This window comes from Ambystoma mexicanum, chromosome 4q (genome assembly GCF_040938575.1).
Source record: "Ambystoma mexicanum isolate Mex_15411 chromosome 4q, UKY_AmexF1_1, whole genome shotgun sequence".
Classification (NCBI taxonomy): domain Eukaryota; kingdom Metazoa; phylum Chordata; class Amphibia; order Caudata; family Ambystomatidae; genus Ambystoma; species Ambystoma mexicanum.
In genome coordinates this window covers 747,961,953-747,986,920 of record NC_090928.1, presented here as the reverse complement: position 1 = coordinate 747,986,920, position 24,968 = coordinate 747,961,953, and the positions used below count along the sequence as shown (strand labels likewise).

The 24,968-nt window shown below is 47.7% G+C and overlaps 1 protein-coding gene across 1 annotated transcript in view; it reads right to left on the bottom strand.

Annotated features, from left to right (window-relative positions):
- LOC138467978 (serine palmitoyltransferase 3-like) overlaps positions 1-24,968 on the bottom strand; it is a 1,426,144-nt gene that overhangs the window by 632,637 nt on the left and 768,539 nt on the right. The window lies entirely within an intron of this gene.

The following is a 24,968-nucleotide window of genomic DNA, read 5'->3' as shown; positions in this document are numbered from 1 at the left end:
TCCAAGAGTCGTCTAAAGCCCCGTTAGCCATGGGCATCTTACTGTGTATTGCTAGCTCCAATGGGACAAAGACCAACTGTCTGGGAACAGGTTGTTTCGGCCTCCCAGCTATCATTCTCCCTCTTCCCCCCTCATGTGACCTGCAAATTAGCCTATATAGGTAGTGGGGGACTTTTCCTTCCTGTGCTCATAGTTTGTAAACAGGTAGGCATGGTTGCGTTATTAGAGGATTTCACCAATTGTATTCTGGGGCATTTAGTGCCTCATGTAGACTACAATCAATGTATGTCCACTGTAAGGGTGTCGAAGAAGAAAGCGGACATAAAAGGTGGCATGGTGGTTATAAACTTTTATTAGTGCATATAAAGGTCCTCACAATCCCCATCTTCTAAGAGGAGTTTCCCTACCTCAAAACTAATACTAAAGGGTCCGTCAGAATGTCAGTCAAAATCAAACTCTACCGGCCTGTGTCAGAACCTATTTCTCTGCCTTACACTACAACTAAAGAATAATCCAAGAGAAAGTTCCATGTCCAGGAGAATGTCTTCCTTCTCCTGATACTCGGATAGTTTTCAAAAGAATGTTCTCTCACAACAAGAATGCCAGGTGGACTGACTCCCACTCTTGTCTTGCACATTCCACACAGCCTTTACACAACTACACATTCTAGGCCAAGAGAATTAATCCCTTCTGTACAGTTCACAATAAGACCAGGGGGAATGACACCCTTCCCCTGGCGTCTAAAAAGCACTCTGTTGCGACCTTCAGCTTAATGTATACTCTGCCACTCTTTTTGGGAATGTCCCAAATCCTTTGATGTTCAATGTGTTTATCTTGGCAACTCTGGGGAGGAGGTCCTCTTCAGATGCCTAGATCACTTATGTTGGGGTTGATTGCTGCCCCTGTGACGAATAAGTTCTCAATTCCTCAGGTCCCTTTTGTTGGGGTCCCAGACCCTTCCATGGTGATCAGTGGCCTTACTGGTGCCACTGTGGCAAGGAAGTTCTCCTCGGATGCTCACTTTGCACTTGTTAGGGTCTCTTACCTGTCTCTGGTAATCAGTGGGCTTGTTGTTGCCACTGTGGCAAGGATGCTCTCCTCGGATGACTGGATTGCAATGATTAGGGGTCCCAAACCGCCTCTGGTGGTCTGTGAGCTTATTGTTGCCACTGCGATGAGGAAGCGATCCTCGGACGCTGGGTACACAATTGTTAGGGCCCCCAACCCTTCTCTCTTCCACCCCTGTCTCCCCTTTGGGTCTCTCATGCCTCCCCCTTAGCTTTTGAGGGACTTTGGTATGCCACCGGGACTTCCTGGGACTGGGGTTTGTCTCTCTGATTCTTTGGGATTCTCCCTCTGGCTTCAATAGCACTGCAGTTGATCCGCACTTTGCTGTGCTGCTCGGCTTTTCTCTCCTGCTTCGCGTTCGACACTGCTCCAGCTGGACCCAGGGAGAACTCCCTCAGCCGACAGCATTTGAAACTGCCGCTGGTTTCCACGCTGGTTGCCTCTCCCGGCTGGACTGGACAGGTTTGTTAGGCTGTCGTTGCTTATACAATGTTGCCAGTCCCTGCCCGGTGGATTGTCAAAGTCCTTTGTTTCTGTTGACAACGACATCTTCATGCCTCCTTGGGTCCACCTCGTACCAGTACTAGCGCAGTCAGTGATCTTCATATCTTCTGTGCTATTCTTCGTCCTAGTACTTTCTGCTTTAGCTATATCCCATAAGTTTAGAAACCTACATCGGATTACTCTCAATAAAAAGGCTCTGAATACAGGTGGGTGGGGAGCATAGGGAATGTTGGTGAGGGGCATTGCTGAATGGACTGTACCCTAGGTGATTGCCCTTGTCCCCAAAGGGGGAGTTCCTCCCCATGAGGTCCTCCTGTATTAAACCATCCCTCGGGGGACTATTGGGTAGCAGCCGCACCACCCTAGCCTCATGGAAAAGGGGAGAAGTGACGACACCTTACAAATCGTCACTTATCATTTCACTAACGCTCCAAGGGAACTCGATAAAGGAAATGGACATTTCCTGGTTTTGTCTTTTCTGTGCTTATTTATTTACTAACATTTATAAAGCAGGCAGCAGCCCTGAGGCATTGTGGCGCTGTTACAAAGAATCGTTGCTGGTTACAGAAAAAAGTTTAGTTACATGACAGTGAGGCAGAAGTAAATACATGGTTACAAAGGAGGTACAACTGAACGTAGGAAGAGACAATAGTGCAGGGGGATGGGAGAGGAAGGGGGGAGTGTTAGTTGAAGATTTCGGGTTTGAGGCCTTTGCGGAAGGTTATGAGAGAGGTTTCTGCCCTGAGTGCGTTGGGTAGGGCATTCCAAAGTTTGGGAGCTAGGTGAGGAAAGCTAATCCCTCCTGCTTTGGCTCTTTTGATGGTCGGAATGCACAGTTGGTTGGCGTACTGACTTATTTTGGGACGCGAGGAGGTGTCTCTGATGAAGGTATCCATTAGGTAGGGTGGTGCAGAGCGGCTTAAGCATTTATGGGTTAGGGTGAGGGTCTTGAAAGTGATTCTCTCCCTCACAGGGAGCCAGTGGGCAGCCAGTCTAGCCCGAGTGATGTGCTCTTTTTTGGGGCTACTGAGGGCTGCTATGAGCGTGTTGTTTTGGACTATTTGGAGCTTGTTCAGATTTTTGGCCGAAGTGCCTGCTAGGAGAGCATTGCAAAAATCTTAATTTAGCTCCAATGGTGGCTCGAGCAATGGAAAGGCAATTTTGGTTTGAAAGGAATGGTTTAATGGCATTTATAAGTTTGGTGGTGTGGGCGGAAGCGGAGGCAATGGCACGGACCAGTATTGTCATGGACAGGGTAGAATCTAAGAAGACTCAAGGGTCTTCACACAGGAGGAGACGCCGGGGATAATGGTATTATCGATGGAGAAGTTGCAGTATTTATGGTTCGGACAGTATTTCTTTGAGGCCTATGAGGATGATCTCCGTTTGGTCTCCGTTAAGGCACATACCATTCTCTGCCTTCCAAGTTTGGATGTTGGTGTATATTTGGATGAGAGCCGCAGAGTCTTGGTTGTAGGATCCTGTGAGGGGGAGGAGTACTTGCGTATAGCCGGCATAGTTTGTGTAAACTATGCCGAGGGAGTCCAGTGCATCAAAGAGTGGCTTTGTAAACAGGTTGTAGAGGGCAGGTGCTGTGCAGGAGCCCTGGGGGACTCCGCAGTGGATGGAGGCTGAAGCTGCATTTGCCTGATCCGAGAAATCCTTCAAGGCTCTGCCTTCTAGGAATGAGGTTATCCAGGAGGAGGCCTGTTTAGAGAATTGAGCTGAATTAGTGAGATGTGAGGTGAGGATTTTGTGATCAACCAGATCAAACGCGGCCAAGAGGTCCAGGAGCAGTAGAAGGGCTTGTTTGCCCAAGTCCATTATCCCGGCTATTTGGTTTTTAAGGTCAAGGAGGGCGGTTTCGGTGCCATGACCATTGCAGAAACCTGATTGCCTTTTATCTAGGATGGCACTTGACTCAAGGAAGTGTTGGATCTGGTTGTGGGCTGCTTTATCTAGGATCTTGAGGAGGAAGGGGACGGTGGTGATCGGGTGGTAGTTGGGGGAGGTGGGATCAAGGGAATTTCTTTTTTTTTAGGAGGGGGCGTACCCATGCTTCTTTTAGGTTGGAGGGGACTGAGCAAGTGGCAAAAGAGGCATTGATGAATGCCGTGATGAGGAGCCAGGGAGTCAGCGCATTCTTTGATAATGTTGGGAGGGGCAGATGTCTCCTTTGCATGGGGAAGGTTTGAGATGTTTGAGGAGAATTCAAACTTCCTGTTCTGAGACATCTTTGAAGGAGAAGAGAGGGGTGCAGTCAGGCGATTGTGCTTGGGGAGTGCTTTACAGTGAGATTGTATTTCATCTTGGAGAAGTTTAATTTTGTTTAGCAATGCCTGTATGCTGGAGCACCAAGCTTCGTCTTTAGTAATCTCATCGGCAGTGGTTGAGGGGGTGATGAGGTCTTTAAAGATAGAGAAAATTTCCTTGGATTTAGAGTTGGCACTGGAGATCCTTTGATTGAAGGAGTTGGACTTTGCCTCAAATATAGCTTTTTGTATTGCGTTGATATTCTTTTGAATTCTTCTAAGGTGGAATCACTGGGTTTGGACTGCCAGTTGCTTAGAGCAAGGTGTTTAGTGGTGCAAAGAGCTTGTAAGTCTTCCTTGAACCAGGAGTTGGTGTGCACAGATTTTTTATCCTTTTTGGCTTCGATTGGGGCTATGGCCTCAATGGCTCTAGTGAGAGTGAGGATGTAGATGTCAGTGAGTGAGCTGGGGTCAACTTGCAAATGTTATTTTTTAATTTACTTGTATATAATCATTACAATTTTTACAAGATCTTCGTCACTGAAAAAGTTTCTTCAAATAAAAAGCAGCATCTGAAGTTAACAGTTCTGCGGCACAAGGTCATCTATTCGATTATGTTTTCAGCCAGAATTTGCAATGAGCTCAGGCGAGATTTTATCTTATCCATGGCGATTCTCAGGAGTTTAGCCGTCGTAATTGTCCATCTGGTTTGGGCTCCCATGAAAAGACGATGCCACCATATTTCTTCATCGTGCAGAAAAGAGGTAGCAAATAGTGGAGTGAAGAAAGCCTGTCTTTCTTGATTCATTTCAGGACATATCATAAGAAGATGTCTAATCGTTTCTGTCTGGTGCGGATCGTCGCAAAGTCTATAGTTCTTTTCATCACTAGCTGCCCTTATTGCTAGGATTCCTTGCGTAGGAAGCAGGTTGAGACGGGCTTTCATATAAATGTTCCTTAGGGCTTTATTCGGGGTCTTTATACAGCATGCCATGGGCTCCTTAAGTTTGTTGAAAGCCATTGGTAGATGGATTAGAAGTTTATTGGAGACTGCTTTGGTGTTCGTTTAGATCCAGTCTTGGTATTCCTTTTGGACTTTACTCTGAGTGGGTTGTATAACAGGTCCTCCTCTGTGCAGGCGATCTCACATAATGTATCCCTTTGGGTTTTAACCCACTCTTTTAGCAGGTTGTTATTGCCTCTGGTGATTTCTTCCGTGATCGTTTCATAAATTGGGAGGTTGTCAGAGAGCTGGGTTTTTCTGAACAGTTGCATGGTGCTTTGTTCCACTACTGCGTTCAGAGAGAGTAAGCCTAATTCTCTTCTTATTGCAGCAATAGACGTAGATTTCGGGAGCCCCAGTACTAATTTCCAAATGAAACCATGACGTTTCGGCCACAGGGTAGACGGGATCGTCAGCGTCGCGTCCATCCCATAGGTCAGCGAAGGGACAACTTTCGCCTTATAAAACTGGATTGCTGGAAGTAAGGAAAATTTGCCATACTTTATATCGACTGCTTTCGTCTGGGCTGTGAGATTCTTCCTCTTTTCCCAGAGTGTCCGTTGCATTTTTAATGCTTTCTTAGTGCTGTAGATTTGTACTCCTAGGTACTTAAAGGATGGAACAATTTCAATTTTTGTCTTGTCCAAATATCACTGCAGATTCTCCTTTTTCTTTTTCCGAGGATTTTGGAAGATCAGTATTTTAGTTTTGTTGATCTCCAAATTGTTGTCTTCGATGTATTGTGTGCGGTTATCAAGTTGGTGCTGGAGACCGATCTGAGTCTGATCCAGTAGAATCAGATTGTCTGCGTATAATAGTCTCGAAACAGCGTCTTTCCCTACTTTTGGACTGAAGGATATAATCTTATCTTGCGATTCTTTATAGTCACATAGAAAAGATATAAAAAGAGCAAGTGCCAGAGGACAGCCTTGCGTCACTCCGCATTCTGACGGTATGGCTTCAGAAAGAAGGCCTTGCTGGTTTAAGCAGGCTCTTACAGTGGTTTTAGAATCTAGAGCAATTACTGGTTCCAGGATGGACTGAGGGCAATTCGCCCAGAGTTTTTGTCTGTCGACTCTGTCAAAGGCTTGTCACAGGTCGAGGAAGGCTAAAAAGACCCATGGAGCGCCTGACAGTACCTTGGCCTTGATTGTGTTCAGTAGTAGGATGTTAACTGCCATGCAGCATTCTTCTGAAAACCCGTTTGGAAGGGGTCCGCACTAGGAGACGCGTATTTCTGAAAGTGACCCAAAAACTGCGTTGCAAAAATCTTCCCGATGATATCTAAAAGGGCTATAGGCTGATAATTAGCGGGGTCTTCTCGGTTGCCCTTTTTGAAGATAGGAACGACTACTGCTTGGGACCAAGAGTCCGGAGTTATTTTCCTTTCATTACAGGCGGAGAAAATCATACGGATTAAAGTTGACCAGTCTTCAGGGTGCGGTTTTAAATCTGTGTTTGCAAGGCCATCTGGGCCTGGTGCTCTCGATAATTTGAGATTTGATATGACTCTTTTAATCTCTTTTTTATCCGATAGATCCACCCAGTTTCCTTCTGTTGTGAGGTTGATGGTATTTGTTATTTGTTTAGGGGGCTCAAATAGTTGGGTAAAGTGAGTAATCCAATTTGTTTCCGAAACTGGGTTAATCATTTGGGTATTTGGTTGTTGGTCTGTTTTGTTGACCAGTGACCAGAACTCTTGTGATTTCTTATTGGTCAATGCTTCAAGCATCTCCTCCACGTCGCTCTGGTAAAGAGCTGATCTTATATTTCTAAGCCATTGCTTGTGTTTCTTTGACTCCAGATGGAACGTTGTCCATGCTTTTTCGGTGTTGTGTAACTGCTTGTCTCTTCAATTTTCTCAAGCTCCTTCGTTTACGTACTAGGATGATGTTATACGTATGGGCGGGTTTTAGGATGTCTTTGTTTACGCCCCTGGTTTCCTTTTCAAAAAGGTAGCAGAAGTGGGACGTAGCTTGCCCTGTAGGTTCCTTCTTGGATGTCATTGCCTGACATTAGGGTTTTATATTTTCCCGAAAGCTCTCGAATGTCGGGTCCTGTTATAAGAAGGCAAGTGTGCTGAGTGGTCAGTTCGATGTTTGTTTTGTATGTTATGCGACAAGGCCCACTTGATGTGCAAGTTAGTTTGAGCAAATTATGGTCACTCTCAATAGTTCTGATTACCACAAACGTCTCTATAATCGGAAGCACCGCTTGGGAGGTGAAGATGTAATCAAGCGTGGCCGAAGAGGTATCACGCTCTAACGTTGGTATCATAGGTTGGTTACTTTTTACACTTGCCACATTGGATAAGTTCCTGGATTTCAGTAAATCCACCCAAGCCAGCCCCCTGGCTTCAGTCGAGTCGGAGGAAAGTGATTTAATCGAGGGCACTTTGGGCACTGTACATTTAGCGTTAAGATCTCCGCAGATTAGAATATTTGAAGTCTCATACTTAATGAAAATGTCATCGATAACATTTGCCACTGTGTCGCTAAAGTTCGCTGTTGAGGTTCTTTGGGGATTCCAGTAAACATTGACAATTGCCAAGGGGTCAGAAGACCATGAGTTTGAAACCTGTGCTAAGTGGGTCCAGGTAGTGAGGACAGCCAGCAGCTAATAGTTCTCCGCTATTTTCTTTGTAATTGTTATTCCAAACCCTGCACGGATGGCTATCAGCAGGCCCAATGATGAGCGACCTAGCAGCCCTTTGGACTCCAATGGAATTTTGATTGCAAAGCCATCAACGGCAGGTTTTTCCATCAGCCAAGTCTCCTGTAGGCAGAGGACATCGTATGCTCCCAGGTCGTAGCTGTCTGACGTGTCCTCTGGTGTTCCATGACGCTATGTCTAGGATGTTCTTAGGGGGTCATCGTGGTCTAATTGTGGTGGCTGTGATGCTGGGGTGACAGCCCAGGATGGTTGCTATCTCTTAGAATTGGAAGTCATGGCATCGCGAATCCATGACCATGGGCCCTTCTTTAGGCTTCCATCCGTACGGGTCTGTTCGGTATCCGATGTTGTTCTTTTCCTGGTTTCTAGCAGTTGCGGAATTCTCGAAGGTTTGTGATAGTGAGAACGAGGTGAATTTGGGTAGATGCGATGTCGCCTTGAATGGCCCTGATATCTGACATCTCCAAGTGGCGAGCTTCCTCTTGTTTTCAAATGGGACGTTTCTAAGTTGCTTGATAGAATTTTACCATTCTTGATTCCGCCTGCTATATCTATAGCGAGATTTTTCTGCAGAAGTTGACCTACTTAGTGCTCCATTGGTTCTATATAAGTCCTCCGTTCTTGATTTAGATCTGTCTTTTTTTTGTTATCTCTTTGGACCATATGGGCTAATTCCGAATACACATCCTGTGGAATTTCCCGTAATGCTGAAGATGTGATGTGGAGACAGGCGTTTACTTTGAGCCGCACCACAGAAAACAACAAGCAAAGTCTTCTGTTTTTAGTGTGCGCAGCATGTCGACTTTGTTTAGTATCTTTAGCACAGTTTTTTTGTTTAGAACCATGTACCTTTCGTTGCCTGATGTCTGCTCTATTTTAAAGATACAAGTCGAGCTTGTTGGTATGTCGTTTCTTCTACTCTGGTCATCTGTTAGGTGGGATGAAGAAGTTGGCTGTCGTTTTTCTTTACTGGAATGGCCCAGAGTGTTAGAAGACTGTTCGGCACTTCTCTAGGCCTGTTCACTTGTCTTAGATGATGGCGTTTTCATGCAGGTAGCTTTTTGATCTATTTTAGACTTAGAAGTTGTTGTTTTGTTTTCCCCCGTGGAGAGTGGATTTACCGGGCTTGGTTCTTGTGCAGAAGTCCTATGCATAGTTTCAGGTAGCAGCTCTCCTCCTTCTACTGGGTCCCAATGCTGGGTTAGATCAATGAGTGAGCTTCTAACCATGAAATCATCCAGTGTCTTGGGTGAGGTTGTGATGTCTGTCACTACCTTTTTGTTGTGCTGTGTATCTTGCCGACCACCTTGTTTTTCCTACTGTCGTTTTTTTAACGACAATCGGTGGGTCTAGGGTAATCCCGGCATTGTGATGCTTTTCCACTGATTGGGTAGATCCTGCTAATTTCAGCAATACTTGTTTTTTGTTCATGTTGGAATCTTTCTGTTGATTGCCTCTTAATACCGTTGATTTGGTAGGTGAACTCGAAGGTCGGGCTACTTTTTCGCTTGGTCTTGTGAACAGTGGAGCCAATTCTCGAGTATGGAAATTGACCATCGTTTGGGTTTCTCTGTCTAAACGCGTACTTTCGGAGGTCGTATGTGGTGTATAGAGTTTTAATTTCTCTTCCAGTAGTTATCTTTGATTCCCAGAGGTCTCTATGCTCTTTATTTCTTTGGTCGAGTGCTGTGATGAAACCATCAGGAAATATTAGCTTGGTGTGCATCATTGTAGTCACTGTGATGCTGTCTTTCATGGACTCATTAAGAGCCTCATACAGCTTCCCAAAAGGAGCCAACACGATCGATATAGCCGACAGGATTGTTAAAAGATCCGGCTTTTTAGATGGGGATTCTTTCATGCTTGTTGAAGCGATTTCACTCATTCGCCTGTTTGTCAGTACCGGAGTGGGGCGATAGTGGTGGAAAAGATCTATCTCCCATTAGATTAATACCGTCGGGGCTTCTAGCTTGCAGTAGAGGCACCCCAGTTTCTGGTAGATTGTCCCCAATGATGGCTTGAGTACAAGGCTGTGTGGAAGCAGCCAGAGTCGCCGTGGGTACCGGCAGAGATGGCTTCATTCCTGGTTTATCCAGGATTTTGGTTAGGGGGTGAATCCCACTATCCGGTTGCCTGTCATGTTTGGAATTCTTCTCAGTTTCCTCCATACATTTTCTTGCCTCTACGCATGGTCTCCCAGATTTGAGTAGCCTCTCTTGATTGGTCATCGGAGGAGAAGAGAGAGTATCGTTGGCTAGGCCAGCCGTCACCGCCAAAGTGTGATCTTCTTGGTGATCGCCCGGTGAAAAAACGGACTCTACGGTATTTTGTATGGAGTTTCATATTTTTGTTGTTGGCAAGTGGATGACCTGCTTGCAAGTCGTTGCGTCTGTTTTTCTAGTTTTATTAGCTGGAGGGGAGTCTTGGATAGCCTCCAGGAATTCTGCATCCGAGAGTTCCAGTTCCTGATCTAGCTTCCGTTTGCATTGCTTCTTGAGGAAGTCCTTAAGTGCATTTGATAGAAGCGGATTGGGCAGGTCTTTCTTGCCCATTTCTTTTTTTCTATTCTGCCCCAGTTGGTTTCTGCGCAGTGAATTCCTTAGTTCGTTTGGTGATTTTCAAGTTCCATTTTTTAATTATTTTTCAGAGGGTGCAGACCTTTTGGTTTTTAACAGTTTTGTCAGTGGTTCTTAGAATTGTCATTCGGCCGCGGCGGATTTGTTGAAGGTTTCGGCCCTACAGGTGACTGTTCAGAAGGCTGGAGCGCGGAATTCGCCTTTTTCAAGTGTGTTTTGTCCAGGTTACTTTTTCTAGTAGATGGGACCTCTTCAGGGTTTTCACGACCCGTATGTCTTTTTCTAAGTTCTTGGCAATGTCCCGGGAGTTTTCGAAGAGAGCCCTGTTTTTTTAGCCACTGAAGCAAAGGTCCACAGGGAGTGCACAGAGCCAAACTAAGAAGAAATGGAAAACAGTTGCCAGGGCACTTGAAGGCGTAGGGCGTACTGGAAGAAGGAAGGTGAAGTGCTCGGTCTTTGTTGCCACATACATCTGGGTCCATACAATTGAGAAAAGTACTAGACCACGCAGGAATTACGTGGGAAGAAGCTATAACAGCCGACCACAGTGGACCCCCACTGGTGCATAAGTAGCTCTTAACTGACCCAAGCACATTGAAGGGCTAGTGAACTAACCAACTGCGGCGAACTAATGTACTAGGGGGTGCCAGGATGGCTTCCAAACTACCCAAATCAAAAGGGAAACAAGCAACTATGGAGGACTTTACTAAAACACCCCAGTCAATGGAGGGGGCCAGGAAGAAAGACAAATCTGCAACTGGACAATGCGCCAGAGCGTAACAACCAGCAGATTCTAAATGCAATTGCAGACCTGAAAACGGGAAATCAAGCTGGAGGCAGCCATGGCTGACCTTAAAAAATCATTGGATCCCAAAATTGGAGCGGTGCAAGAGGATGTGAACATTCTGAGACAGGATGTACAGAAAATAGCGGAATGCACGGGCGAACTGGAGAAGGTGACAAGCTCAAATGCAGTGGCATACTGCGACAGCAAGTGAGCAATCTGGAAAACAGAGCCGAGGAAGCCAAAGGGCAGGCCCGCAGAAATATACGCATTGTTGGGCTCCCGGAAGGCGAGGAAGGCCCAAACCCCACGGACTACATAGAGACCATGCTTCTGCAAGAAATACAAGGATGAACTCACTCAAGGGTTTGCGGTGGAGAGAGCGCATAGGGCCCTCGCGAGGAAACCACCTCCCCTCTCCCCCCCTCCCTCGAGACCGATAATTGCTAAGATTTTGAATTATCGAGACAGGGAGTAGATCCTGGAATTCTTCCGAAAAGGAGGCACAATACGAAGGGCAGCCGCATCCATCATGGCGTACCCAGACTATACGCTCCTGATGCAGAGGAAACGACTGAACTATGGGTCTGTGAAGAAGAGGCTGCGAGACGCGGGCTACAGATACATGCTGATGTACCCGGCAAAGCTGAAAGTGCTCCACAGGAATAGGGCCCTCTTCTTTGGAACACCAGAGGAGGCGACAGAGTAGCTAGACGGCCAGAGCTGTCCGGATGGGACAGACCCGCAGAAGGAGGACAAAACAGAGAAGTGAAGCAGTGTCTCCGGAGGCTGGGGTGCTGTATGACCTAAGACAATGGGACTTAAGACAGAGCACATGGAAGTAGTGAAATATTCTGGGTCTAAAGTAAGGAAAGATTAGTGTGCGCAGCATTTTGAGCATAATGCAGGAATACAGTGGACCCACTTCCACACCTCAATAGTTTAGTTTAGATAGGTTACCGGTAGTGTGGTAACCCCCCTGCTGAATTCCTAGTACCGGCAAGCCGAGATAGGACTAAATGCGGGATCTCCTGAGATCCAGTGATGGAGCTGGGCAGCAGTTGGGGATGGGAAGGGAGGATGGAGGGCGGGTTGAGGGATTTGTTGTTTTATTTGTTAGGGGACGAGCTTACAAATGTGTGCACCTGGGACATAGGGGGAGACAGAGTATGGCCGAGACATGGGGGACCTTAGGATATTGACCTGGAATGTCAGGGGGCTCAACAGTTATCTGAAAAGGAACAAAATCATGATGTACTTGAAGAGGCAGAAAATTGACGTCACCCTGCTACAGGAAACACATCTTATGAGAGAGAAACAAGAGGTAGTACAGAGGAAATGGAAGGGGACAACTATAGGCGCAACTTATTCGGCTTATGCTAGAGTGGTGACCACCTGGGTGGCACCACATGTCCCTTTTCAGCTGCTAAATACCACAAGGGATACAGATGGGAGGATGGTGGCAATACCGGGATTGATAGAAAATAGAGAAATATGCATCGTCAATACATATGCCCCGAACCAGGACACAGTGGCCTACTTCAGGACCCTATACTATAAACTGAGCCCATACCTAGGGGGCGCCCTGTGGGAGGCATTTAAGGTAGTGATGAGGGGAGTAGCTATGGCTAAATCCAAGGGGCTTCTGGGAAGCATATTACAGGAACTGCTGAAAGCAGAAGCGAAGCTTGAGGAGGTGTGGGCAAGGGAGGTAACTTGCGCGAGGATACCAACATCATAAGCCAATTACAGCAGGAATGAGTGGGGCACTGGGAGAGATTGTGTAATCTAAATTACAAGAAATACATAGAGAGGCATCATGCTTGGGTAGACAAGCCGGGAAGATTGCTGGCGTGCTTATATAAAAGCGAGACCCCCAGACCAGTGATTACAGCAGTGAGGGGGGAGGAGGGACGAATATTCGACACCCAAGAGGGCGTGAACGGGGAGTTCCTTCAATTCTATAAACGATAATATAGAGACAATGGAGGGGGTGAAGGAAGAGATTGAGGATTTAGATGCCCCAATTGCATTGGAGGAACTAGAAATAGTGGTTGAGAAACTACCCACCTGCAAGACCCCAGGAACAGATGGACTCCCCAGCGAATTTTACAAAATGTACAAGAAAGAAGTGCTTCCTCCGCTGTTGGCAATGCTAAATGAAGAGTTTGAAACAGGGAAGTTGCCTGAATCCCTAAGAGAGGCAATTATTATCCCGCTCCCCAAACCTAACAAGCCGAGTACGGACTGTGGGTCGTATAGACCGCTGTCAATGCTCAACCAGGACAGTAAGATTCTGACGGCTGTGTTAGTTAATAGAATGAAACGGGTCATAAGTAAGTTAATACACCCTGACCAGACCGGATAGGTCCCATGCAGAAGCATATTGGACAACCTGAGACGACTACACCGGGTCATAGAGCAAACAGAAGGTTTTGAGTGAGATTGCGATTATATCACTAGACACAGTGAAGGCCTTTGACTGCGTCAAATGGCCTTGGCTAATGGCAGCCCTGGAGGGATATGGGATGGGGCCTGGGTACCTTCAATGGGCAAAATTATTATACAGTTCACCGTTGGCCAGAGTTAAGACGGGAGTGATCATCTCGGAGAGATGGCAGCTCAGCAGGGGCACTAGGCAGGGATGCCCTTGGTCTCTGATGTTGTATGTTTTAGCATTAGAACCCCAGGCAATATACCTCAGATGACAATATGAAGAAATAGGGATCTACACAAAGGGGGACCACACTTAATTTCTCTATACGCAGATGACATGTTACTATACTTGAGGTACCCAGAGGAAAACCTCCAATAAATCCTGGAAGTTATGGAGCGATGTGCGTCGCTCTCTGGCATTGTAGTTAATCCTACAAAATCGTATATATTCCCCCTGGAGAGGTATGTAGGTGTCCTCAAGATCAACTGCCAGTCCTACAGATACATTGGTAGACGTGCACCTTCAGATACTTGGGCATACATATCTATCACACGGTGGAAGTAGAATAGGGGCATAATACTGTGAAAGCGATAGCGAGTATTGAAAATAGCATAAAGTTCTGGACTAAGCTTCCGCTAACAATGATGGGCAGAGGGGCGCTGCTGAAAATGGTTGCATTGCCTAGACTACTACACTTTTTTGGGAATATACCATAAATAATACTAAAGTGCTTCTTTGTCAAATTCCAGAGCATATGCAGGGTCTTCATCGGGCATGGAACTAGGAACAGAATTGCCCTGTGAAATTGCAGAATGCGTATGATAAAGGGGGTATAAAACAACCTACCTTTGAGATCTATTACCTGGCTAGTCAATTGCAATATGTGGCGAAATGGCTGATGGAAGACTCAACATCAGAATCCAGACTATTGAGATTAGGGTGTGCCCCGTATTTTCTGAAAGAATTGATGTGGCTGCCCAAACCTGAGCTAAAAGGGCACTCGGGGATGTTGGAACTGAGATGGAAAATATGGCACAAGGCCTGCCAGGTCATGGGGAATCCATCTCCATGCTCTCCCCAGGTGCTGCTAGTGGCGCTGACCAGAGGGAAAGGACAACTTAGGAATACGATCCGTAAGCACTGGGAGCTTGTGGGAATGGCAACAGTGAGAGACATATGGCAGGAAGGTAAAGTAAAGGAATTTGGAGAGCTGGCAGCAGAGACGGGTTTACATGTAGGGCAGTATATTACCCACACAAGATTGATACGGCGGATCAGGGAGACATAGTACGCAATCATGCTGGAAGACCAACCCGATGAGGCCATAGAAACGATGTATGGCATAGAAGAGGGAGGGCATGAGGTGTCTCGAATTTATGAGCTGCAGATGTCCAGAGTGGGCAAGAAAGTGACCCAATTGAGACAAGATTGGGAGGGAGAAGCCGGTGCACTCATGAGTGATGGGGTATGGGAGCGGGCTCAAGGGTATTATAAAAAGGTGTCCAGGAATGCAAGGCTACAGCAAATACAACTATATATAACCCACAGGGCATACATGACTCCCCAGAGGATAGCACGGTTTGAGAACGCTGGAAGGCAGACATGCCCCAAATGCTGGGAGGAAAGCGTGGGAATGACACACGTTTTGGGCATGTCCAGAAATTGGGAAGTTCTGGGGGAAAGTAACCCACCGACTTAATGAGAAAGGGATCAAGCTAAGCAGTAAATCAGTGTGGGCATGTTTGGTAGGGGGGGTTCCCTATGCCGCGCCAATTGAAACATGTGAGCAAACTTAAGGACCTGGCATATATACTTGCCAAGCGCAGGATCGCCATGGGATGGAAAGCATGTAATAGACCGAAGGTGGAGGTCTGGTGGAGCAATTTGCAGAAATGGACCGATGCTGAAAACAGCAGTATGGAATGAGACGGCAAGAAGAGGAGGGGAGGGAGAAACAGGCACCCCGACGGCCTGGAAACACTTAGTGGCCACACTGTTTGGGTCCACCCAAGATTTCTTAAGCGACGCAGACACCTCCGAGAATACAGATGTGGAGGTTCCCCTGGAGGACAGGAAGGTAGTGCGCGAAGTAGAGTAAGCTCGGGTTGGGGGGGAGGGCAAGGGGTATGCAGCAAATACCTAAATGATACGCACACAGTGCTAATGCATAAAGTCAAGTATTGCTGGATTGGTTGAAATGTTGATTGTTGTAAAAGCCAATAAAAATGATTAAAAAAAAAAAGTCTCCGGAGTCATTGCCCCTGTCTCAGCGTGAATATGGGCCGTAGTATGTTTGGTCGCTTCTGCTAGGCCCAACACAGTATCTTCTCGGCTTCCCCCTACCAGGCCCTCGTTCCTCTGGGGCTTATCTGGTGTCAGGAGGTGGGCTCTTTAAGGGATCGCAGCTGGGAGAGACAGGCTTGGTTGCGGCAGTTGATTAAGTATCTCCCCCTTCTTGCCAGCGTTGCCTGTAGTATGGTCCGTTGAAATCTTAAGTTCTGACCCGCCCCTTTCTCCCACCGTCAGAACAGGGTCCGCGCCCGACCATCCTCCGATGGCCGTAGCCCGGGAACCCCTCGCTGCTGCAGAAGTCTGGCGGCTGGATAGACCGGTCGGCGAAATCGAAGATGAAGAAAAGGAATGGTCTCTCGTTCTCGAGAGGTCCAGAGAAGACGCAATCGGCGCAGGAAGCACCTCCGGGTCCGGAATTCGTGTCAGGGACTGCGTTTTCATTTGTGAGTTAACCAGGGCAGGCTGCACTCCGATAGTCCCGTTGTTCAGGGTGTTGTGGTCCATGCAGTCCTGTTCGGTAGAGGGGAGGGTTGGCTCGAAAACAGTGTCACCCGAGTTGTTTCCAAAGTCATTGTCGGTTACCATGGCAAACACGCCGGCTTGGCATAGATTGTTGCCAGGAACCACTGTAGGCACGGGCAGTGAGTTTTTGGTCATGTAGGAAGTATTACTGATCCTTACCTCTTTGCCTCTCCTTGTTGGTGATTTTAGTTAGAGTAGATATTTCGATGGCTTCTTAAGCGCTAAGCCCCTGGGTCCAAATCTGCCGGCAGAGTTTTGGGGCAGTGCAAGTCCATGTTGAAAGCGGGCTCCATCCGGCTCTTGCCGGAGACTGCTGTAGACTGCTCACACCTCACCTCACAGCTTGCCTCACAGCTCCACTCACCGCTCCGCAGAGTGTTTCAGGTATAAGTGGGTTCTCCCACAAAATGGGGGTTTTAGTTTCGGGACATCTAAGAAGGGAAGAAAGTTGTACTTGGTAAATTTTTTAGAGCTTCTGTCCATGGCTGCAGGGCATAGGTGAGTACTTTAGTGGTGGGAAAGGTGAATTGGATGCAGTTATGATCAGTCCACAGGTAAGCCGTGTTTGACAGAATGGTGGAAGAGCAGTTATGGTCAGCTACCCAATTGAGGGCGCAGCCTTTACAATGAGTTGGGCCTGTGACTTTGTGAGAACCCTAGATCTTTGAGGTCCTTAGCTAGGGCTGAAGCTGCTTTGTTCTTTGGGTCGTTGAGACCTAGGTTGAGGTCTCCCAATAGAATAGTTTTGGTGGAGCTTTTTAGGTTGTTGCCTAGAATACGGAGGCAATGTCCTTGGAAGTCGGGGCAGTGCCTGGTGGCCTGTAAATGATGTGGAGGCTTAAAGTACAATTGGGGGACAAGGACAGTTTGGCTGATAGGCGTTCAGTGTTACCTTCCCATGGGTGACAGCATTGCCTGATGGAGAGCATATCCTTGGATAGAGGGGCTACACCTCCACCTTTTGAGAGCGGTCGGTTCTGTCTAAGGATGGAGTATCCCTGAGGGAGGGCGAGGGAAATGGCTGGACCAGATGCCTCGTGGAGCCAGGATTCTGTGACGGCAAGTAAGTCTAGGTCATGTGTGGTGATGAGGTTGTTATGTTAGTGTTTATAATGCACCGGAAGCCTGCAGGCATCAGGGCGCAGAGAAACCGGTAAAACAAATTCACCTTCTGATCCCAGCAAGCAACTAAAGCCAGATAGGCATTGGGAGCATGCCTTTAGTAGCAGGTTTTATTGAAACAGAAGAGTTTTCAGTGATTTCCTGAAACTCAATAATTCTCATCTTGCCGAAGAGCAGCAGACAACTTGTTCCAGTATTGTGTTGTCTTAACCGGAAAGGATCTGCCGCGCCCAGCTGCACGATTTACGGAGGGTATATTCAGTAGGCCCGCATGAGCTGATCTTGGGCATCTCCGAGGGATGTACAATGAGAATTGTTTTTTAAAATAACTCAGTGCCTCTCCAAATAGGCACCTGTGGTCCATCGTTACAGATTTAAATATGGCTCGGTCTTCCACCCTAAGCCAGTGTAAAGCTCTTCTCCCTGATATGTGCTCTCTATTTTTGATTCCCTTAACTATGCAAACTGCATCATTTCCAATACTTGGCACCTTTCTATTTCCCTCTTGGTGGCTCCAAGTAGTAAGGTGTTGCCATGGTCTAGATGCAACAATATAATTGCTCTCACTATGATGGCTGTGTTTTCTTCATTAATGAAAGATCTAATAGCTCTCAGTAGACGCAGCTAATAGGCGTTGTTTTTATGCAGGTAGTTAACCAGTATTTCGGAGCCCATTGATACTTCGACCATCATCCCGAGTGTTTTAACTTGAAGCATTACCAGGACATTGGCTTCTTTGATGGTAAAAGCTTTATATTCCACACAAAGCTTGGATCTGGCACGTCTTGTTCCGAAGATCACCAGTTCGGTCTTGGTGTTGTGTTATTCAGACACATCCAATGTTTTTGTATCCAGGGGTCTATAATATTTTTGCGCAATCTATGTCATGATCGCCTTTTAGTTTGAAAATTAGCTGTGCATCAATTCGTAAAAAATATGCCCATGTTTTCTAACAGATCGCAGAGGCTTCTCATATAAAGATTAAACAATAAGGGGGATAAACTTGCTCCCCGAGGGACTCCAAAAATAATGGGGGCAGCCTCAGAGAATTTATCGCCCCAATATACTCTGGCCCTCCCGTCCTTCAAAAATGAGGCCAGCCATGCCAGTGCCACTGGGGAGCAGCCTGCTATTTTATCTAGCGCTAGTTGTAGCAGCTGATGGTCCACCAGGTTAAAAGCTGCACTCAGATCAAGCAGCATAAGAATCCAGGTTTTACCTTTGTCAACCAGTTTTAACATGTGGGTCTGTGGATCTACCATAGACTTGGTACTGTGAGGAGCCCGAAAACCTGATTGTTGTTCATGCAATAACTCTAGAGCTTCCACATGTTTTTGCAATTGATTAGTTGCAATTTTATGCAAGATCTTCACAATAAAATTTGAGTTGGTAATAGATTGTAGCTTACTGGGATCTTTTGATCCAGGCACGCTTTTTTGACCAACGGCGTTATGGTCACATCCTTAATCGCCTTAGGCTAAAGGATGCATTTACCATCCTAGTGAAGACAGGGGGAAAAAAGTTCTTTATCGTCCAGAATGATATTTGTGGGCAGAATATTCTCTGCACATGAAGTTGGCTTCATTTTAGACATTGCCAAACATAATTCCTCCTCTGAGATAGGCGAGAAACAAACTCTCTTTTTCTTCCGGTTTGGGGGCGTCTCCTAAGAAGGCTACTGTGTCTACAGCTGCTCTGGCCATAATATTATTTCTGGCTTTCTGGATCTTGGCAGCAAATGCTTCTTGAACCTTGTCACAATCTTCCTTGGTGGGTATATATGGGGGTGAGAGCGTCTTGGGTTTTTCAATTCCTTTGAGTATCTCGAATATTTTGCTGGTAGCATTTGGGGGTGCCTCTATTTCGCTGTTGTAATAGTTTTCTTAGCTGCTTTGACTTCTTTCCTGTAACTATGATCTGAGCGTTTCCAGTTATATTTATTTTCCTGGGTCGAGTTCTGTCGCCATTTTCATTCTTTAGCTCATTTTTCCTGTTTCGTTATACCACTTACAGTGGTTGTTGTATTTCATCACCGCTTTCATTTTTCAGTGGGGCAGTTTTATCCACCAATGCCTGCATATCTTTAGTATACTTCTGCAGCATACTCTCAGGGCGTTGATTTCGAGGGTGTGAACGTGGAAGGAGCGAGCGTTAATGAGAGGATATTTGAAGGCAGGGGCGGGAATGTTTTGTTTTGAGATGGAGGTGGGGTGGGGAGCGCTGGTGAGGCGGATGATGGGGATGGCAAGGGAGGGGCTGTGGTGGAGAAGTTTGGTGGTGTGGTGTAGGGGTGTGTAGGTGGATTTGGAGAGGAGACCCATGGGGCGGGGGGGGGTGGCTAGTGAGATTGTGTTCGCTTATCGTGAAATGGCATGGTCGCAGTGTAGCGTGCTGAAGCATGTGTGAAGGTTGTACGAGAGCCAAGTTGGGGTGTAGGGTGGGCATTGTGCGTACCCTGAGCCTGGAGATCTAGATCCTAGGTAGGTCTGGGAGCATGGAGGGCCAGTAGGGTTGCTTGTGGAGGCTTTGTTGATTAAACACACAGGCTGCTGGGGAGGGTGGGCGGCAGGTTGTGTGCAAGAGGTTGGCATTATGGCTAGGTCGGTGTGCCAGAGGCTGGCTAGTGTTAGTGTAAGAGGATGTGCCGTAAGAGGGTGGTACAGGGTGCATGCTGGTAATTGTGCATGTAGGATGGCAGGGATAGTGTAGCAGGATACATTGGTGGCACGTGATGGGGCAGAAGCTTTGTGTTAGGTGGCGAGTATGAAAGGTGGTGATCGTGCGTTGGGTAAGGACCAAAGCAGTCCTAAAATGGAATGGCTTGCCCTCCACATTGGGATTGGAGACTAACTACCTATGTTTCAGAAAAAAAACTTAAGAGACTCCTGTTCAAATAAGATACCACCACTTAAATACATTAGGAATTCCATCACATTCACCACACACTGACATACTATGTGTGGCTCTTGCCACTGTCTCGCTGCTCTGAACCTCGTCTCTGTCTACATGTAATGTGCTGCGATGCCTGCGGGCTGCAGTGCTATATAAATAAATAAATAAAGTAGCGAGTGATAAGTGTAAATGTGCCGGCTGTTCTGTGGAAGCAGTGGGAGAGCAGATGCAGTAGGCACGAGCTTGGTGGTAGAGCAGTGAAAGGGCAGACTGGGCACAGTGCGATCAGGGTAAAAGGGTAAAAAAGGGCAGACTGGGCACAGTGCGATAAGGGTAAAAGGGTAAAAACAGTTTTAAACAAATCAGGCGGCAAATGCAATCAAGGGGCTGGCTGGGCACACTCAGAAGAAAACAAGTCATGATCACGGGCTTCGTGAGCTGCTGGTAGCCATAAGATGAGCATAAGGCAGTAGGAGAATCAGAGTCTGTGAAACGTACGTGGGGGTTACCTAGTAGGACCACAAGCAAGAGGTAGGGCTGGCAGCGTGCTCCGGGGCGCGAAGTGGGACGGCTTCCGGTTGGTGGCGGAAATGCATCCTTAAAAAGCTACACGCACTACCTAGCAATGCTTAAACAAGTTGAATGTGCGGCCATTTTAGGAGGAGGCAGCTGCAGAGATTTGCATGTAGAACAGATTATGCAATCTTTCAGCACTGCCGTATGATGCAAGGTGCAGCTATGGGCACAGGCGTAGTGCTCACCTTCTGGTGGGCTGGTGCACGGGCTGGATCAGCTGCTCCGGCAGCACGTGGATGAGGTCTCGCTGCCTCTGAGGTCCAGATATCTGGGTGGGGAGAAGGCCTCCTGCCCTCTCGGCGATCTGAGTGCTATGTGTTCTTCCACATTAAAACAGAAAGGCTGGAGATCAAGGAACCAGCGCATTATTTGTTGGTTTGTCTTTTTCCTAGACTGAGACAGGTGAGTGGAGAGTGGTTGGTTATTAACTTAACTTTTCTACCCGTCAGATAGTATCTTTTTTTTTTGATAAAACATTTTTATTGAATTTTGACATAACCAAAACAGCCACCAAATCGGGGGCCAAAAACAACAAAACAACAAAAAAAGAAGGGACAACACATTAAGAGCACTCCAGTACAGCTTCTTCAGTCATGTGTTTACATGGTATTTTGGTATCTCACATCGCCATAGGTCGCGGGCCACTCATCCCGCCCACCTTCTGTTCATGTGGAGACCACCACTGCTTAGGACGTCAAGGCCCAGTCTCTTCCCATTTCCCCCTTATCTTGGATGCTTTGTTGGGCATCCTCTTGCGCGATAGACTCGGTGCTCCGTCAAGGCACATGAGTTTATGTCAAGTATCCATTGTTCCAGTGTCGGAGGGTCAGGCGCTCCCCATTTTTGGGCAATGTTGCGTTTCACTAGGGTACATGGCAGTGTTCAATAGCAGTTTTTTCCCATTTATTGAATTCAGACATGTCCGGTACCCCCAATATTAAGACCTTCGGATCTAGTTCAACAGGACAAGTAAGGGCTCTGGACAATTCCGTTCAGCATGCAGTCCAATAGTCACGGATCCAAGGACATGCCCAGAGGATATGAAAGAAGGTGCCTTCCTCTTCTCCACAGCGAAGACAGCTTGGACTCACTACCCTCCTCCAGCCATATAAAAGAGTTCGAGGGTAGTACACCCTATGCAGGATTTTAAGTTGCACCAGTCTAAGTCTGGAGGAGATGGCTACCTCCCGTGGGTGCATTAGGACCTGGATCCAGTCCTCAGGGTCTATTTCCCCCACATCCCTTTCCCATTTGGCCTTTAATATCCCTTTCCCATTTGGCCTTTAATCCCAATAGCTCGGGAGTCGCGAAGGAGGTGATAGCGTTATAGAGTGGATGTGCATTTGCTGTGGATATACTCGGGTAGCATATTGCGTTCCATCGGAGTGTAGTCGGGGATTGAATCACCTGGGGGCATATGGGTTCGGAGGGCGTGGATCAGTTGTGTAAAGTGGTACCGCTCAGTGTTGGGCAGTTGGAATCTACCCTGGATGTCTTCAAATGAGGTTAGTTTCCCATCTTTTAGGACATCTTTGATTCTAAGGATTCCCGCTCTTACCCAGCGTGGCCATGGTTCAAATTTCTCCATTTCCTTCAGATTGATGTTGTGCCATAGGGGTTGTGCTGCTGTTATTTTGTCTTCCCACCCAACAAACACATGTGCCTGCCTCCAGACCGCAGCAATGTGAGCCTTAGTTGTGAGCGGGGGGGGGGGTGGCCTACCCGGAGGTTGGTACAGTTCCTGCAACATGTCCGTACCTTGTATGGGTTCCACTTCTGCCCTAATGTGAGGTAGCGCCCGATCCCCGTGAAGCAGGTCGTTGACCACTGAGAGTTGTGAAGCCCAATAGTAAGTCTGGAGACGGGGTAGCGGGGTACGCCTATCCCACCCTCCCAGACTGACCTCTGCAAGGTACTTAGTGCAATGAGTGAGCGGCCTCCCCCCCAAATGAGTTTCCCTAAGGAGGGTTTCTATACGATTGAATTCCGGGGCAGGGATCGCAAGCGGGGCATTCTGCAAAACGTAAAGGAATCTTGGCAATGACCTCATTTTAAAGAGCGCGGCTCTCCCCATGAGGGTCAGAGGGAGGAGTTTCCAATGGTGGACGTCGTTGACCAACCTATCCATGATCGGCTGGAGGTTGTGACTTGTGTATCTAGTGAGGTCAGGTGTTACCCAAATCCCCAAATATTTGAAGCCCTGCCGTTCGAGCCGGTATGGACAGCCTGGCAACTCTGCCTGCTCCCCCCCCTTCACCGGGAACATTACGGATTTCTTCCAGTTAATTTTCAACCCGCTGAATTCCCCGTAAGTGACTAGCATTTGAGTTACTATGGGGCAGCTCCGAACTGGGTCAGCCAGGTACAGTAGACGATCGTCAGCATAAAGAGATATGCGGTCGTCATGCCCTTCGGGCCATTTGAATCCCTTCCATGCTCCGCTTTGACGAAGCCACAGTGCCAGTGGTTCAATGGCGAGGGCGAAGAGGAGAGGGGAGTGGGGGCAGCCCTGCCGCGTGCCTCTACCCAAGGGAAAGGCCCAGGAGGTCCATCCGTTCACTTTGACTTCTGCCCGGATGTTTGTGTAAAGCATTTTCACCCAACCTAGGAAGCTTTTCCCAAATCCCATACGGGCCATGATTTCCCAAAGGCAATCCCAACGGACAGAATCAAATGCCTTCTCAAAATCTATTGCCAGAAGTGCCAATGGGGTGTCAAGGATGGGGGCCCGTTCTAGCGCCAGATGGAGTCGGCGCAAATTCATCCTGGTTGATTTATGAGGCATAAAGCCACATTGATCTGGATGTATAAGTGTGTCCGCTACCCGTTGTAGTCGGTTAGCCAAGAGCTTGGCCAGGACCTTGGCTTCGCCATTGATTAGCGAGATCGGCCTATAAGACGCGCATTGCTCTTGGGGTTTATCAGGCTTGGGGATGACCACTATGGTGGCCGTACATAGGTCATCCGGGAGGGAGCCCCACTCTAACGCGGCCAGCAGCATCTGGTGCAGGTGAGGTGATACATTATTGCCTCCCAGTTTCTGCCATATCTCTATGGGGAATCCGTTTGGGCCCGGGGTCTTCCCCGGTTGCAGCTGTTCCAGGGCTTCTACCAGTTCGGCCACAGAGAGATTAGAGTCCAACATTTTGCGTTGCTGATCCGATAGAGAGGGGAGCACCACCTCATTGAGGAGGGTCCGGTCCAGCGGTAGCTCCGGGGCCTGGTATAATTCAGCATAAAATTGGGCGAAGGCTTCTGCTATATCGGCGTCTGATCGACAGATCTCTCCCTGCCGGATGATGATCTCACAGACCGAGCGCCGACCCTCATCCCTCCTCTCAAGCCAAGCCAGCATCTTACCGGCTTTATCCCCAAGCTCGTATATCCGGGCTCTGGATGCCCAGTGGGCCTCTTTGGCATTGTCTAACGTAAGGTTTCGGAGGCATGCACTGGCGCGTTGAAGGGACCTTTGGGTCTGTGGGGTAGGGTCTAGGGTGTGCTCGTTTTCTCTGTGGATTACCTCCTCCTCTGCCTCAGTTATCTTCTGGAGCCTCTCCTTTCTTTTGTTCGCTGTCCAGGAGATTATCTCTCCCCGCAGCACAGCCTTATAGGCCTCCCACAGCACAATCGGGTCGGTTTTGTCAGAACCATTAATCTCGAAGTATTCAGTTGAGGCCTCTGTGAGGCGGTCTACCAAATCCGAGCTGCCTAAGTAGTAAGTGTTCAATCGCCACGTTCTAGGGGGTCCTCTCCATGCAATCGCCTTTCCACCAGGAGAAGCGAGTGGTCCGAAACCCCCCGGGGGAGCAAGTCTGCTGAGAGCATATTGGACAGGTCTGTGTGTGGAACAAATAGGTAGTCAAGCCTGGAAAGGGAGCCGTGGGCCCCGGAGTGGAACGAGTAGCCTCTGGTTCCCAGGTGCAGTTCCCGCCACACACCACCAAGACCCAGGGCAGACACAAAGTTGAACAGCTTCGTGGGGAGGTTCGGGTTGCGTTGTCTAAGGTGCAAACGATTTAAGGTATTGCACATGACGTCATTGAAATCCCCTCCCAGGAAACACTTGTCTGATTGGTGCTTACCCAACAAGGAGGTCAGGTCATCAAGAAGTTCTTGGCCCAGCCCAGGTGGAGAGTAAATGGAAACAAGTCCTAGTGTTTCTTCCCGGAGTGTCACAAGCGCCATCACGTAGCATCCGCGAGGGTCCTGCTCTAGTGCATGTAGAACAAACGGGACCCATTTGTGTATAAGGATAAGGGTGCCCCTG